This window comes from Ambystoma mexicanum, chromosome 7q, assembly GCF_040938575.1.
Source record: "Ambystoma mexicanum isolate Mex_15411 chromosome 7q, UKY_AmexF1_1, whole genome shotgun sequence".
Taxonomy (NCBI): domain Eukaryota; kingdom Metazoa; phylum Chordata; class Amphibia; order Caudata; family Ambystomatidae; genus Ambystoma; species Ambystoma mexicanum.
This window is the reverse complement of record NC_090941.1, coordinates 145,527,650-145,542,944: the sequence shown is the minus strand read 5'-3', so window position 1 is coordinate 145,542,944 and position 15,295 is coordinate 145,527,650. Positions and strand designations below refer to the sequence as shown.

General features: G+C 52.2%; 1 protein-coding gene across 2 annotated transcripts in view; it reads left to right on the top strand.

Annotated features, from left to right (window-relative positions):
* Nucleotides 1-15,295, top strand: part of UGGT2 (UDP-glucose glycoprotein glucosyltransferase 2) — a 1,923,861-nt gene that overhangs the window by 533,045 nt on the left and 1,375,521 nt on the right. The window lies entirely within an intron of this gene.

The window sequence follows — 15,295 nt, the reverse complement described above, 5'->3', positions numbered from 1 at the left end:
CAGTTTCGTTTCTGATCTGTCTTTCGTAGTAGTAACCAATCACTGATCTCTGCGTCATACTGACCACAGCCAGTGACTGCCCTCTACCTAAGCCCCGCCTCTGGCAGCCATCTTCAGATTTTTACCGCACGTTCAAGTGTTGGGATCCTCGTGCTATTGCTCTCGAGCATTAGTGCTATTTTTTCACGTTTTTTCTCAAAAACTTCGATTTTTTTCGGTCAAAAAGAGCCTCAAGCTCCACCGATTCTTCATCCGATCAACGGGGACCCGTGTCGGATTCGTCTGCGCCCCTCAAGGGTGAAGATTTCGTCGAGCTATGCTTTTGGAGGACTCCAGAAGTTTCTCAGGCCCATCTCGGACATGGCCCAGGAGAAGGGAAGCTCGACGCCCGGAAAGCTGTTCAGGGTCTGCCCTGGATGCCAGCTTCAGAATGTCTTTAAGGAGGACGAACACTCCTTTTGTCTTTACTGCCTACATGAGGACAAGACGCACGTGGAGAAGGACTGTGCGTTTTGCGGCAATATGTCGGAGCGGACCATGAAGGACCGCCATCAACGTCTCGCCAACTGGCTGGAAGGTAAGAGCCCGTCAGGCGAGAAGAAGAGGAAGAAATCCGAGCGGTCTTCTAAGACCTTTGAGGACGCCCCGGCGACGGGGGTCCAACACAAGGCCAAGCACCGCGAGTCTGCTGGCACCGGGAGCGCCGAACGGTCGGGCTCTACGGGCGCCAGGCAGGGCGCATCCTCCCCGGCACCATCAACCACGAGCCAACGCTCTGGTTCGGGTAAGAGGAAGGCCGAGCACCCGGCGAAGCTCCTGGAGAGGCCCCGGTCGAGCTCGAAGGCCCCATCGGAGGGAGAGCGAGGCAGTGTCCCCAGGGAGAAGGCACTGAGCGCACCTAAGGTGGTGAAAGCCTTAATCCATCCGGCCAAGGCCTCTATCGAGACAGTCGCGGCGGCCCTGGCTCAGCCTGTGGAGGCTACACCAGTGGTGGCGACCTCGGGGCTCAGAGTCTCCCTGCCACCGCGGAGGGAGTCCTCTTTTATGCCCATCGACAGGACCCCCGTGAAACCTCCGACGGAGAAGAAAAAGGGGGGGCAGGAGGTCGTCGTGGATTCGGCCTCAACCTCTGAGGAAGAGCTGATCGAGGTCTTAAGCCACAGCGTTGGCGTGGAAGAAGACCAGCCCGTCGGGAGGGATCCCGACGTAGGAGACGACGATATCGTCAAGGGTGCCGAAGGGACCCCTGACCGCCCGTCGGACTCCCCTCAACCAGCGCTGCAAGACAACTCGGCGGCCATTTTGTTGGCTATACAGTCCTTATGCTCGGAGATAAGGACGAGACTGCCGTTACCACCAGCGGAGGAACCGCTCCCGACGGGGGACCCGGAGCCAGGCCCTTCTGGGAGCCCTCCCCCTAAGAGGAGAAGGATTCACCCTCCACCTCCTTTTCAGCCATCGCGCCCTGTTCAGCCCTCCTCCCCGTCTACGACGCGTGGGGATGATACGGGGACTGACACGGCCGCGACGGGTACGGACGACGAGGTTTACGACGAGGATCTGCCGTCGTCACCTCCCACCCGGGCTTCCCCGCCCGACGAGATTGGATCGTTTCACTCCATGATCGCCAGGGCATCCGAGCTCTTCCAGCTCTGCCCGGAGGAGAAGAAGAGGGAAGGTTTCCTTTATCAACGGCGCGAGGCCAAGAGGAAGACGGTCCTCTCCGTGCCTCTACTGGACGATATTTGGGATGAGGGCCTCGCCCTCCTCAAGAACCCATCCACGACACCGGCTAGAAGGGATCGGTACGAGAAGAAGTACCGGGTCCCGGACGCGGCCCCCTTGTGCCTCCAGGCACAGCCGACCCCGGACTCCGTCGTCTCCGCGGCGGCCAGGAAGAAAGCGGGGGGGGGGGTGCTGCCTCCACGTCGACTTCCCCGCCGGACGGCGAGGGAAAGAAATTGGATACGATGGGACGCAGGGTCATCTCGTCTGCAGCGACGACGATTAAGGCGGCCAACGCCTTAGCTATCGTAGCCTGCTACGACAGGGAGCTGTGGTACAAACTGCCCCCCCTGCTGGACTTCCTACCGGACGACAAGAGGGCGGATGCCCTAGAGATCTTGCAGGAAGGTGAGGTGGCGTCGGACCATGCCATTACGATTGCGACGGACATCGCCGACACTGGATTTTGCCAGTTGTGCAACGGCGTGTGCCTTAGGCGGCGTGGATGGCTCACGGCTACTGACTTCCGTCAAGACGTGCAGACCAGAGTCTTGGACATGCCGTTCGATGGAAACAACCTGTTTGGGAAAACAGTGGACGATTCCCTTCAAGCCATCAAAGCAGACACGGAGACGGCCCGGGCTCTTGGGGTTCTCCAGCAACGGCGGCCGCCCTTTCGGAGCGGCGGAGGCAAGGGTGCCTCCAAAGGTTCCGGCGGTGGATTTTCCACCTACCGTCAAGCGGCCCGTTCGTCGCCGCAGGAAGCTTACAGGGGACGAGGCAAGTCAGGCAGACCCCGCCGTCGTCGCCAAGGAGGTCAAGGCGGCAAAGCCTCGTCGAAGCAGGACTGAATCGGCCGTGGGGTCGGGCCCCCACCGAAGCACCCCAGTGGGAGGCCGGCTGGCGAGCTTCGTCAGCGTGTGGGAGTCCATCTCCACCGACCGTTGGGTGCTGGACACCCTAGCCCAGGGTCACGCGCTTGAGTTTCAAAGAAGGTGCCCGCGCGTCCCCCCTGGGGCCAGGAAAGAACTTCACGTACCTCAACTTCTCTTGGAGGTAAAGGCGATGCTCAGGAAGGGCGCCATCGAGCTCGTCCCAAAGAGGCTTCGGGGCTCCGGAGTTTACTCAAGATACTTCCTCGTGAAGAAGAAGACGGGAGGATGGCGTCCCATCCTGGACCTACGACGACTGAACAAATTCATCAAGGCACAGAAGTTCCAGATGGTCACCCTCCAACACGTCCTGGGTCAGCTGGAGGAGGGCGATTTCCTGTCGTCGTTGGATTTGGGGGATGCCTACTTCCATATTCCCATCCTAAAGGGACACCGAAAGTTTCTCAGGTTCGTGGTCCAAGGGCGTCACTATCAGTTCAGAGCCCTTCCCTTCGGACTAAGGTCGGCACCCAGGGTGTTCACCAAGTGCCTCGCACCGGTGGCGGCGCAGCTACGCCGAGAGGGGATCCACGTCTACCCCTACCTGGACGACTGGCTCATCCGAGCCAAGACAAGGGAGCTCGCCGTGGAGCACACGGCAAGGACCGTCCAACTTCTCACGGACCTGGGATTCTCCGTAAACTACGCCAAGTCCCACCTGGTGCCTGCGCAAGACCAGTGGCGGCTGGTGAGTTTGAAACCTGGGGGGGCGTACATTTCCCCGGGGCAATATGTGAGCTCGCGCGCGCAGCGCGCGAGCCCACCACACCTAGAAGGGGTGCAGGGGGGTTTGTCCCCCCGCAAAATCTTTTGAAAAATGCCAATTTACTGTCCAAAAAACCCACCGAAGTATGACAAAAAGCATTAGGTTTTCCATACTAATGGTGGTACATTACTGGTACGTGTGACGGTGTATTTTACAGCAGCTTGTATTGAGAATAGCTGGTACTATGGTGTATGCATAACGAAATTCATTATATAGCCAGTAATGATGGAAACATATATGTTTGTCATGATGTGCCTTATGTGGCAATAAGGAAAGTTTCAAGAAGCTCTCCCAGCCAAGCCGAGCCAGGAAGGCCTCCGGTGGAGGAGGGAAGGTGTGTCACGCATGTATGCAATTATTCTGGCATAGGTGCAGCGTGCCGAATAACCTTGTCAAAGCAATCCCGATGGTGTAAATTGCCTTGTGGTAATGGGGGCTGCTGGTGGGTAACACTAGGTGCACAGTGCCTGCTCGTAATGCAGTGCAGTGAAAAGAAGTGCAATATTATTCAGCAGCTAAAAAGAGCACAGCACTAAAACTGAAAACAGCGTCTAGCACTACCATCAAATGGCAGCAGCAAATAGCACTACCAGCAACCCCTAGAAGTGCACACTACTGCAACCAAGCACCAACCAGCATCCAGAACTGCCATCAGCCCCATGAAATACACTGCACAGCAATCTAGCAGCATCAAACATCACTATCCTCAAGCCAAGTGACCAGCATTGCCATTGTGCTCCAGCAGCACCACAGAGCCCACTGCCATAGTTCATAATTAAGCACACCCTTGGGGCACCGCCGGGGGCCCAGCATAAGCAAAATGCATACAATGGTCCCTGAGCAATAAAATGACCAGCCACAGGTCGGTGCCACTGCCACCCCTGCACAGGCGCACACAAGTACCCAAGGAGACTGAAGCTCAGGCCAGCATAAGCAAAAAGCATACCCGAGTAGCCACGGGTGCAGTGCCACCCCAGAAAAGGAGTCCATTAATGTATTAATAATACATTTGCCAGCCCAGCTGGCTCACTGGCGGAGATGCTGCATTTTATGTTTAGGCGCTAACAGTACATTGCGCAGCACTGCAGTCCAAGGCACAACGAGAATTAATCGGCCATGCAAGAAAGTTTTTAAAAAATCATATTATGTACCATAATTTTCGGCCATAAACCCTCAAAATCAATGATACATGACAGGACCAGCCAATAGTATGTGCCGCATTCACAGGTAGAAATATTTCATACATTTGATCCAATTGAATTGATTGCAGTTCTGTGCTCGGGTCGTTCATGCACTTGGCACTATTTGCAAAGTGATGCATTTGATATTTTGAGGTTCTGCTTCCTGGTGGAATCGGCGCTATTCGAGCACTCACCAAGCCAGTTCCAGGTGCCACGACTCGGGAGAGGACTGCGGGCCTGGGAGTCAGTCGTCGTTGTCGACTATGCAGATTTTGGGGGTAACGGCCTGGAACTGGCTCGGTGAGCACTCGTTTACTTTGTTACGGTAACGCAGTAAACAAGCACTCAAGCCAGTTCCAGGCACCACGAGGAGAGGACTACGGGCCAGGGACCACCGGACCGGTGCAGAGTAGTGGGGGCAGCGGGGCTGGCAGCGAGGCATATCTGCTGCGAGGTGGGAGGGCTAGTAGAGACTAGGGGCGAAGTGGCTCAATCAAGCAAAGCGGGTGGGCGAGATAATACACCACCAGCGGACCCCCATTGCAGACTTGCAGTGTATGCTTCTCCCTTGTATAAGCTTGTAGGCCTGAACCTACAAGCTTACAAGCTTAAGCATACACTGCAAGTTGCAACTCTGCGGCCCATACAAGTACACAACCAGCATTGTGCGGGCCGCAGCGCATATTCAGGCAGGCAGGATTCTCGCAGTTACTATTAAATTAACTTATCTTTGCGAATCAATCTGGACTGGACTCCGTCAGGAGGAGGGCAGGCAGCAGGCGAGCAGAGACAGCACGTCCGGTGACCAGTCTCGTCTGTGGATGGGCCTGGTCCCTGGCTGGAAGAAGTCCACATCGACCAGCAACAGGGCTCAGAGAGAAACAACTAGAACGGAAGGCGAGGCACCGTGTGCCCATGACCCGACTCCACCCACCACACACCAAACGGATTGTCATTGGCTGGCAAACAGCCAATGAGAATCCATCCATAATCTGTTGTTGCTATGCGTGCTCCATAGCCCACAAGGAGGAGAGGACACTCTACGCTGTTTGCGTAGAATGCCAAGAGTGCAGGGCCACCCCTCCAGTGCCCTGCCAGCTTCTTGAATGGGCGAATGGTTACGTAGAGTGCGTGGAGCTACAAGCTCCACGCACTCTACATTGCCGAAAAGCTACTAAATCGGGACGCGCCCCGCCGCAGTAGCAGGCCTGGTGGGCCCGTCCAGCAGCCCAGGCTGCAAGGCTGCAGAGCGGCAGATTAATAAATAAATAATTAATCTGCCACTTTGCACAGGTTTTAAATGTGTAAGTTAACTTTAAGAAGAGAAAGAGAGACTCTCTTCTCTTCTTCTTCTCTCTGTGGTGGGGGGGCGGCGCCCCCCCGCCCAATGTAAGCAGCCGCCACTGCGCAAGACGCTCTGTTTCTGGGAGCGAAGCTCGACACAGTGTCGCTTCTGGCCTCCCCCTCGGAGGAAAGGACGAGGGCCATTCTGGGCAAGGTGCAGCGGATGCTGGTTGCGGACGCGGCCAGAGTGAGGTCCATCAAGTCCCTCCTCGGAATGATGTCTTCTTGCATTTACCTCATCCCCCTGTGCAGGCTCCGGATGCGCCCGTTGCAGGAGTTCCTAGACGCGCGCTGGATCCAGACGACGGGCAGCTTCGAGGAGAGGATCACACTCGACAAGAGTTTCCGACGAGCGATCCGGTGGTGGGGCACCCGCGCGCATCTGACGGCGGGCATGGACTTCCAGACCCCCGGCCACCAGGAGACAGTGACCACGGATGCCTCCCTCGAAGGGTGGGGAGCGCACACCGAAAATCTGCACGCGAGAGGCCTTTGGCTCCCGACGGAGAAGTCCCTCCATATCAACGTCCTGGAGCTCCGTGCAGTGTTTCGGGCCCTCAGGTCCTTCCTTCCGTCCCTCAAGGGCAAGGTGATGAGGATCTTCACCGACAACACCACCACCATGTTATACATCAGGAAACAGGGCGGAACCAGGTCCCCAGCCCTGTCCAGGGAGGCGCAGGATCTGTGGAATTGGGCCGTCGCCCAAGGGATGTTTCTGGTGCCGTTTCATCTGGCAGGGATAAAAAACACCATCACCGATTCACTCAGCAGGGAGCTGCGCTCGTGCCACGAGTGGGAACTACGACAGGATCTAGTGGATCGCCTCTTCCGACGGTGGGGCACACCCCAGATCGATCTGTTCGCGACGGCGAAGAACTCCAAGTGCCGGAGGTTCGCCAGCAGGTTTCCCCAGCCGAGGAGCATGGGCGATGCTTTCTCGTTCCCCTAGGAGGGCCTGTTTCTATACGCGTTCCCTCCATTGCCATTGCTGATCCGGCTCATCAACCAGCTCAAGAGGTCACGGTGCAGGATGATCCTCGTCGCACCTGCGTGGCCGAGGCAGATATGGTTCCCGGACCTTCTGGACTTGTCAGCGTCCCCGTCAATCAAGCTGCCAGTGGACGCGGATCTTCTCTCCAGGGAAGGAGGCGCCATCCTCCATCACGACCCGAAGTCGCTGAACTTGCAGGCCTGGCTCCTGCAGCGTTACCGGCCGACTGCAGAGAGGTTCTTGCAAAGGCCAGGGCGTCCTCAACTCTTAAATGCTACAGACTCAAATGGAAGAGGTTCTCTGTCTGGTGCCATGCACAGAAGATTAACCCTCTACGGATTAAGGCCCCCCAAGTACTGCCGTACCTACTGACGCTGGCCAAAGCTGGACTGGCGCACGCGTCCATCAAGATTCATCTTGCTGCGATCTCCCGATACACCAGAACCACGGGGCGGACGTCTTTGTGGTCTCATCGTCTGGTGAAAGAGTTCATGAAGGGATTGTTCAGATCGTTCCCGCCGGTGAAGGCTCCGGCCCCGGCGTGGGAGCTCAACGTGGTGCTGACCAAGTTCATGGGACCTCCGTTCGAGCCTCTGCACTCGGCTCCGTTGAAGTTCTTGTCGTGGAAAACAGCGTTCCTTGTGGCCATCACCTCCGCACGACGGGTGGGAGAGATCCAGGCCCTTTCCTGCAAGGCCCCGTACTTGACTTTTCACGAGACGAGGGTAGTGCTCAGGACGCACCCCTCCTTCATGCCCAAGGTGCCGTTGGACGTCCACCTCAACGAACCCTTGGTGTTGCCTGTTTTCTTCCCGTCGCCTTCGTCGCCGGCTGAAAGGACTTTGCACTCGCTGGATGTGGCTAGAGCGCTGAAGTTGTACGTGGACCGCACAAAGTGTTTTCGGAAGACGTCACAACTCTTTGTGAATTTTGGACCTGTCAATCAGGGGAAGGCTCTCTAAGGCTTCCATTTCCAGATGGCTCTCCGGCTGTATCATGTACTGTCATCGGTTGGCAATCCGACCGCTGCCTGGCCGTCCGAGAGCCCATTCCACCAGAGCGATCGCAGCTACCACGGCGTTTCTATCTGGTGTGCCCTTGCTGGACATCTGCAGAGCTGCTACGTGGAGGTCGACGCACACCTTCACAAAATTCTACCGCGTCGATCGGGATTCCAGGGAGGAGTCCAGGGTCGGCCAAGCAGTGCTGCGCAACCTGTTCGCCTAAGGTGAGCCTGGTGAGGAGGTAAGATTTGCTTAATGTTGAGTTTGATGTAATGCTTAATGTTGAGCCTTTGCCACCTCCTGTGGTTGTGCATGTGTGTACTGCTATGTATTCTTTATTCATGAGCATGTAAATCCATGCCAGACCCCATGCTGGAGAAGGAACAAGTTACTTACCTGTAACTGTTGTTCTCCAGCATGGGTCTGGCATGGATTCACATGCAACCCTCCCGCCTACCCCTCTGCGGCTCTTCACTTGGTCATACTGCCACTTCACGTGCTACCAAATCTGAAGATGGCTGCCAGAGGCGAGGCTTAGGTAGAGGGCAGTCATTGGCTGTGGTCAGTATGACGCAGAGATCAGTGATTGGTTACTACTACGAAAGACAGATCAGAAACGAAACTGATACTGGTTTTTTCTTTACCGAGGATTCCCAGCCTGACGACGGGGAATATTCATGAGCATGTGAATCCATGCCAGACCCATGCTGGAGAACAACAGTTACAGGTAAGTAACTTGTTCCTTCATCTCAATTTATGAATAGTAACTGTAAAGCAAAATTAAAACTGGGCATACTGCCCCATAGGCCTTAGTGTCATCACACTCCAGTTCAGGCAAAGGCAGTGTGAAGCCAAAGTACCAAGATAGGTGCTTTAAGGTTGTTTCCAACATGGTTGTGAGGTAACTGGGAGCTGGTAAGAGAACGCCTCCAGATCGTAGGGAGGCAGTCAGGACTGCTGCCGGGGTGCACCGGGTTTTCGTCCCCTAGCTACTTTTGCCCAGGTGTTGCATTTTGGTTTGGGGGAGTCCCGCTTCTATGGCACAAGAGGTTTCGCGTGGAGAGCATCATCTCGATCAGGGGCAAGTTCTCGCAGAATGTCCTTGACCTCTTCCAGGGAGTTGATTTTTCTGGTAGTGCCCCTGTGAGTGAACTGTAGGGTGGATGGGAACAGCCAATGATATCTGATCTTTCGATCCTGTAAGAGGATGGTCAATGGTTTTAGCATTCTTCTCTATACTGTTGGTTTTGCGAGGTCCTGGAAAATTTGTATCAACGCCCAAAGGTAAGTCAACTCTACCTGAGTCTGATTCGAGGATAGGAATTCTTGCTTCACTGTAAAAAAGTGGACCAGAGAGATCACATCCGGAAAGCTGCTTGCGCCCCCCCTACCCACCTTGCGGGTCCTCAATCTGTGGGTGTGACACAAGAGAAACATCGCCTTATCGAGGTGTGGTAAGAGCATCTGGAAGAGGTCCCCTAAAGAGGCGCTCAAGGCCTGAATCTGCAATTGAGGAAGGGACCCACCATAACCCAGAAGTTATTTCAGCGGACCCCGTTCTCCATATCCTCTTGCTCATGTCCATGGTCTCGCTCCTCTTGCATTGCAGTTCCACCACTATGGTTGATTGTTCTAAGGAGTGGTCCTTGATCTCACCGAGCCGCTGTTCCACCTCAAGAACCCGATGATCCCTTCGGTTGAGTTTAGTCGAGATCTCTCATGTATTTGCGGATTCCATCTTGATCTCTGACCTGAAGGACTGGAGGTCTTCCTTTGTGGCTAGAGTACCCGTAGAGCATCTCCGGGGATGGGGCTCTCGCCGTTTCTGCTCCCCCCCCGTCATGAGATTGTAGGAGGGACACTATCAGTGTTTTTTTTTTTGTGGCTTCTGCTGTTTGGTCTTGATTGGTGCAGCCAGGGGCCCCCCTCGAGCGGGCACTGCTTTCTCTGGATCACGGATACGCAGTTGGCTCGCCAGCTCCTTCCTCCTCTATCCAAAGAGGTAGCACGAGTGATCAGGCCCAAGAGTGCTCCCCCAGCCCAGGGCACATACCACCCTAGGATGGAACCTCTTGGAGTGTTGGGTTCAGGGGGTGAGGCCCAATGCCGGTGGTCCCACCAAGGTCCAGAGCAAATCTTCCTCCAGTCCTTCCCCCACTTAGCCGACTCCCCAGCGATTACATTTCCGAGCCATCAGACATGGAATTCAGACAAAGCCGTTGGTTAAAATAACTCGGCAACCAGCCGGATCCTGGTGCCGCCACCGCTTGCTCTGAATGCTCCCCCACTGCTTATGAGCGATGCCTGAAGTTTGCTGGCATCTGCGACGCACTGGGACCGGCAACAGCTGCAGCATGTTAGGCTTCACACAGAGGGTTTCATTGAAGCGTACATATCGCTGGCGCTTCAAGCCATGCCCCTCCCTATTATCTTACTTAAAGATTACAAAACAGAAGCACAATACAAATGGAAAGAAAACAGAAATGTAATACCTGTCACGGTGTTTGCCCCCAGACATCAGGAGCAGACCAGCCTGCCCAGGGTACTGGCACCCATGGGGACCTTTAAGGCCCCAAAGGATTGCCCAAGGGCTTCCTGGACTCGGTCCTGGCACAGTTGGCACCAGGCTCATACTGCCCTTTCAGGCAAGGCAGGTTACAAAATAAGAGAACCACGTGCAGACCAGTCTGAGGCAGGCTGAAGGGGCTACTTTACCTAGGAGCTATTTGATAGGGTGTGGTTGGAGGGACTACTTTACCTGGGGACTATTTCTGGAAGGCTATTTAAACCACGCCCTCAGAACAGAACACGCTTCGCGTTATTCTGCACTCCTGCAGCATAACGCTCACCGTGTCTGCTAACTTCAGGCCAGTCTTCAGCCACGACCGTCCAGATTTTCACAAGCTACCTGCAAGGAAAGAAGAGGGGAGAAACAGAACAAGACTCTTACCTGATGCTCCATCTCAAGTCTCCGCTTCTGCTGAGCTGAAAGAAAGACACAAGGTTAGCCGCACAGACCACGTTAAAGACATTACAACGCTGCGCAACGCTAATACTTACCATAAGGCAGCTCACCCTTGTGATCCATCAAAGCACCATCACTCGATCGCTAGTCCGGAGCTGCCGCACCTGTTGAACACAAAGAAGGCATCAGGTTCGCTGCGCAACGGGGAAGGGCCTCATTAAAGACATTTAAATCTTATGCAGCGCTGCAACTCACCTGAAGGCTGCATTTCCTTGCGGTCGCTAGACATCATCACACGATCTCCGCCCCGGAGGTACCCCACCTGCAGAATAGAAAAAGAACAGCAGGTTAGTTGCGCAGAAGAACAATACCGTATGTTAAGACATTATCGAATAACGCTGGCGTGGAAACTTACCTTGGAATTCAGCTCAACGTTTCTGGGGAGGAGTCCGCTTCATTTTATGCACCAAGGGGAAACCTGCAAAGAAGAGGCACGAGAGTGAACTTTTACAACTTGAACTCTAAAGCAAGCCATACCATTGGTATAAAGAATTTCCCCATTGAGTCATAGTTGTCTGGAACTCGTCAGGATCAGTGAAGTAACTAGATCCTTGAACTGCTACGTACCCCTTCATACAGTCGCAGGATGGAGAGTCCGCCATTCATAACATTAAGGTGAGACCTAGCAGAGGAGTGCACAAGGAGGCCATGGGAGGTGGGAGTCGGTCCTCCTCTTTACGGTTAGGTAACATTTCGTTTTAACATTTTAGGCAAATCTGCTTTTCGTGACGGAAGGGGGCAAACAGAGGGGGCATGTAGAGCCATTCAGCATCGGACCGTCCAGTTCCATTCGGCGCCCCTGTGGAGACCAGGTGAGCGTAACAATACCTCACCATTGGCGTTGTTTCTAAACACCTCATCTTTGCCAAGCACTTCACTGAAAACCCCAGATTGGAAGAGAGCCACTCGCCAACGGGAACAGGCTGAAAGATCACATCTACTTCCGTGAGACGAGCTGAAGTCTAAAAGGAGTGAGAGTGACTTAATTTTGCTCTGTCTGTCTTTTTTCATTTAGTGAACTTTTCTGGGAAAAACACTAGGTTGACAGTCAGTAAAGTTCCACAGCTGCTCGGCCAGTGCAGCTATCAAACTGCAGTGCTTTGCAAACAACTCCTGGTTTCTCATGGGAGCTGACAAATCTTGCCTTCAGCTTCTTGTGGAATGCACAACAAAGTTGGTCTGCACACAAAAACAAGCTGTCTTTCCACGGCTTCAGTAAACGCACACTATACTCAGAAATGGGCTTTCATTTCTGCTTGGAGTCAAATGTTCATTTGTGTTCCCAGAATGCATTTCACCTTGACTCCATCTTGAAATCGAAGATTACATTTTTTAAATGCATTACACCCCACGCTTGGACATTTGACTTCCAAAGCACAATGGAACTAAATTAGGTTTTTAAAATCAGCGCAGCACTGTAATGTGTTTCTAGCCCAGTTACAAACAACAAAACAATCAAAATCAGAATAAGGAAAATGCAAGCAAGGGCATAACGTGGGGTCTCACCAATATTTGGGATCCATGCAAATAGCCGATCCCACCAATTGCCCGAATGATTAACAGTAACCTCATTGGTCAACTCCTTCAATTTGTTGATCTGGTGTTGCACAGCTTGGGAATGGTCACTCAAATTAACCCTTTACGTGTCAGGCTATTATGCAAGTTTATGCAAAAACGACAAGCATACTCGTCCTTGGCACTTGCAGCACATCCCTTCACATGCATTGCACCCTAAATAATGTTTTAATATTAGGTAGGTCCATAGCAGCTCTACTTTGCAAAACTGCTTTTCTCATTATTTTGCTGCCTAAAAGCAATTCTTCTAATGCTTGAGAAGTACCATTTAATCCTTTCACTACTAAAAATGCTAATTTATTTAGGCTTTTGTAGCCCCCAGCAGCTCATCCCCATAATCCCACCAAAGATTAAGCAAGGGCTAGGACCTCGGATTCTGACAATAACTTCACATTGGAATAGCAATCTTTGTGTAGCCCTGTAGATTCAAAAATAGATCTCTTCATTCTAGGTAATGCTGGCTGCAAAGGAAACATTGTTAGTGCTAAACGTGTAATGGCACATGGACCTCCAAAAGTTTTAGCAGGTATATATGTAAAAGTAACATTTCCACATGAGAATAACCACCCTATTGGTAGTTTAACGTGGCTCATGTGGCTGGCGGCTACAATTGTATGATTACACTTGATGGTTTTTGTCACGTTGGTGCATGTGCTTGGGGGACACGCACATAGGGCCTCATTGCAAATCATGCGGTCCGGAAATAACGGTGGCGGTAAACCCGCCACCACCGTTGTTCCCGGACCGCCTGATCCCGACTCCTGCAGGCGGGAGGTGATGTTCCCGCCAGGTTTGACCTGGCGGGTTTAACACCGCTTGCCTGCAGGCGGACGAGGAAACACCGACAGCATTACGAGATGCGGCCGGTGTTTCCATGATCCCCATTCCCATTGAGTCCCATAGGACTCAATGGGAATGGGGATTAACACCTTTCTGCCTCCGTGATTCCCGGGAAACCTGGGTTGTAATGCCCCGGTAATTCCGGGAATCACGGAGGCGGAATGGTAATACGAGTCCGGCGGTAACCAGGCGGTTTTACCGCCTCGGTTACCGCCGGACACGTAATGAGGCCCATAGTCTCTCTTCGAACACAGTTCGGTTGAGTTCTTGGTTTAAAGTCAGTTGTTTCACTTGCCAACCTTCTTTGTCTGACAAGACATCCAAAAAAAAATATCTCAGTTGGCTATATTGTAGGTATGTAACTTGGACATGTTTGTCCATTTGTCGTTTGTCTCTTGGCAAAATTGAAAGTAATTATAAACAGAATACATTTGACGAACATCGTTGTCCTCCACTGATGAATAGTTCTGTAGTACTTGAAAGATTTGTTTTTAATACTAGAGCTGGTGTTGGCACAGCTACCAGACATGTCTTCAGTATGTCCATTCCATTATGGATATCATAATAGACAAAAGTAAGACTTGCTAAGAATTTCTTTGGCAAACTATTTCCAAATATTCTCTGTTTGAGCAAATTTAATTTGAGTAATTCTTATTTCCTTTCGGATCAGTTTCTTCGTGCCTGCTGGGATTGGTGTTTTGACGTTATCATTGTGTGTTTTGAATCACATTCTCCATTTTTGTCACTTTCACATTGCTCCTCTACACAAATGTGGCATTTTGAATTGGTTTTTCCATTATTTGCTCTGATCTTTCTAAATGGAGACCATTTATACTTGCAATTACACCAGTCCCGCGCATCCAGGACAGAATCTGTAAAGCAAACCAGAAACAGGCATATTAGTGTTGATAATTATTCTCTTAAATAACATTTTCCAGCAGGAACATAATTCCACTTTTTTTTGCCAGGCTCCATGACCAGAACTACTTGCTCTTTGCCTGATGCAATTACATCTGTGGGTACAGGTGGGCCCCCATGCTTCTCTACCCATACTTTACCACATAGTACCATGTGGTTTGATGAACCAAAACCATGGTCCCCCCGAATAGTCAACACTGTAGGGGGCCATCCCTTTTTGATCATAGACAGTTTGACAGGTATGACAATCAATTGGGGTATCCTATCTCCTACGTGGATAGGCACAATCTGATCTACATTGTTCGTTAACATCACTTTTTTCATAATCAATATCTATAACTCCTCCCAACACTTGGGATGACCTTCAAGGCTAATCCAGACCTAGGGGCAATCCATCAAGTATGTTCTGAGGGAATTTGTACTCCAGTTCCAGTCTCCCATTACAATCTTATTTCTGGGTTCTAATCTGATTTCTCTCTTTGCATGCAAATCTACTCCTGCAGATCCTGGAGTTGCTAATTAAGGAGTTAAGGCAATGGTGTATGTTTCCAATAAATCAAGGTCTCTGTAGCTAACTGGGGTTCCATCTGCACAGTAGGCATCAAAAGGCATATCAACGAGTCTCACACTCTGATGCAGTAAAGATCTTAAACAATCGCCCTGTGGCAAAGACACACTCACACCAGTTTACCAGGCTCCCATTCCCTGACTTACGCAAATGCTCCTTCAACAGACCATTCATCCTCCCAATTAGAGCCGCGCCTCTGAGATGGTAAGGGACATGACAGAGCCATTCAATATTGGCCTCTTGACAATATTCCTGAATTAACTTGCATTTGAAATGTGTGCCATTTTCACTCTGAATTTGCAAGGGCACTCCATAATGCAATATAATCTGGTCTAGCAACTTAATGGTGTTCAATTGTGTAGCCCATTACAACACCAGCAGATATCCTGAAAAAGTATCCACAATAGTACATGCATATTGGCA